We start from the raw sequence: 2,500 nt of genomic DNA on the forward strand, positions 1-2,500 counted from the left end.
TGCCGATGGTGTTCGAGGCAACCGCCCGCACCAGGGCCCAGCGTGTGCCGATGGTGGTCGAGCCAGGAGCCCGCACCAAGGGCCGGCTTGTGCCGATGGTGTTCGGGGCAAGCGCCCGCACCAGGGCCCAGCGTGTGCCGATGGTGCTGGGGGCAAGCGCCCGCCCCAGGGCCCAGCGTGTGTCGATGGTTATCGGGGCAACCGGCCGCACCAGGGCCCAGGGTCTGCCGATGGTGCTCGAGGCAACCGCCCGCACCAAGGCTCAGCATGTGCCGATTGTGATCGAGGCAACAACCCACACCAGGGCCCAGCTTGTGCCGATGGCGGTCGAGGCAAGTGCCCGTACCGAAGGGCAGCCTATGCCGATGATGGTCGATGCATGTGCCATCACCATGCGTCATCATGTGCCATTGATGGTCGAGGCCTTGGCCGAAGTTCGATTTTGAGCCACGGTGCCCATGCTTGGCTCCAGCATGTGCTGGTGCCGCATTTTTTTCACTCGGGACAGCATCGCCGGAGCATCGCCGGAGCATCGCCGGAGTACCGCCGGAGAACCTGACCGGCGGCATTGGGGTTCCGGCGATTGGGAGGGGGGCCGGGGGGGTGTGCGCAAATGATGTGCGATGGGTGCTGGTACTTGGCCTTGTGTTGGCCCCCTATCCCTCATCAAACCTCTGAGAATTCACACCCCCTTAAAGAGCATTTGAGATTTTACAGGTTTGCTACCAGTAGCCGTTAAAGTGTCTGAAATGGGGACACTTTTTTCAAACGGTCACAAAATCTTCTCTACTTCGAGTTTTTAGCTGAATTTTTTTGTGCATGCCAACAAAAATAGAAGGATCATGCCTACAAAATTTGGTGCCAAAAATCCTTATAAAAAAATTTTAAAAAATCCCGAACCGCAAAAAGTTTCGAAAATCGTGAAAAATAGAAAACGAGTCATCTTCCAACGAAACTTCACGTGAAGGCTTAGGGGACCATTGTATGAATTTACAAGCCATAAAAATGGCATTGGCACGACAGAAATTTGAAGATGTGCCTAAACCCACCAGGGCCCAGCGTGTGCCGATGGTGGTCGAGGCAACCGCCCGCACCAGGGCCCAGCGTGTGCCGATGGTGCTCGAGGCAACCTGTCGCACCAGGGCCCAGCGTGTGCCGATGGTGATCGAGGCAACCTGCCGCACCAGGGCCCAGCGTGTGTCCATGGTGGTCGAGGCAAGCGCCCGCACCAGCGCCCAGCGTGTGCCGATGGTGCTCGAGGCAAGCGCCCGCACCAGGGCCCAGCGTGTGCCGATGGTGCTCGAGGCAAGCGCCCGCACCAGGGCCCAGCGTGTGCCGATGGTGGTCGAGGCAACCGCCCGCACCAGGGCCGATAGTGTGCCGATGGTGCTCGAGGCAACCTGTCGCACCAGGGCCCAGCGTGTGCCGATGGTGATCGAGGCAACCTGCCGCACCAGGGCCCAGCGTGTGTCCATGGTGGTCGAGGCAAGCGCCCGCACCAGCGCCCAGCGTGTGCCGATGGTGCTCGAGGCAACCTGCCGCACCAGGGCCCAGCGTGTGCCGATGGTGCTCGAGGCAACCTGCCGCACCAGGGCCCAGCGTGTGCCGATGGTGCTCGAGGCAACCTGCCGCACCAGGGCCCAGCGTGTGCCGATGGTGCTCGAGGCAACCGACCGCACCAGGGCGGAGCGTGTGCCGATGGTGGTCGAGGCAGGCGCCCGCACCAGGGCCCAGCGTGTGCCGATGGTGCTCGTGGCAACCGACCGCACCAGGGCCGACCGTGTGCCGATGGTGCTCGAGGCAAGCGGCCGCACCAGGGCCCAGCGTGTGCCGATGGTGGTCGAGGCAACCGCCCGCACCAGGGCCCAGCGTGTGCCGATGGTGCTCGAGGCAAGCGCCCGCACCAGGGCCGAGCGTGTGCCGATGGTGGTCGAGGCAAGCGCCCGCACCAGGGCCCAGCGTGTGCCGATGGTGCTCGAGGCAACCGACCGCACCAGGGCGGAGCGTGTGCCGATGGTGGTCGAGGCAAGCGCCCGCACCAGGGCCCAGCGTGTGCCGATGGTGGGCGAGGCAACCTGCCGCACCAGGGCCCAGCGTGTGCCGATGGTGATCGAGGCAACCGACCGCACCAGGGCCGAGCGTGTGCCGATGGTGCTCGAGGCAAGCTGCCGCACCAGGGCCCAGCGTGTGCCGATGGTGCTCGAGGCAACCTGCCGCACCAGGGCCCAGCGTGTGCCGATGGTGGTCGAGGCAACCTGCCGCACCAGGGCCCAGCGTGTGCCGATGGTGGTCGAGGCAACCTGCCGCACCAGGGCCCAGCGTGTGCCGATGGTGGTCGAGGCAACCTGCCGCACCAGGGCCCAGCGTGGGCCCAGCGTGTGCCGATGGTGGTCGAGGCAACCTGCCGCACCAGGGCCCAGCGTGTGCCGATGGTGCTCGAGGCAACCGACCGCACCAGGGCGGAGCGTGTGCCGATGGTGGTCGAGGCAAGCGCCCGCAC

Source organism: Durio zibethinus, unplaced genomic scaffold (genome assembly GCF_047325235.1).
Source record: "Durio zibethinus cultivar Kanyao isolate XHJ-2024 unplaced genomic scaffold, ASM4732523v1 HiC_scaffold_377, whole genome shotgun sequence".
Classification (NCBI taxonomy): domain Eukaryota; kingdom Viridiplantae; phylum Streptophyta; class Magnoliopsida; order Malvales; family Malvaceae; genus Durio; species Durio zibethinus.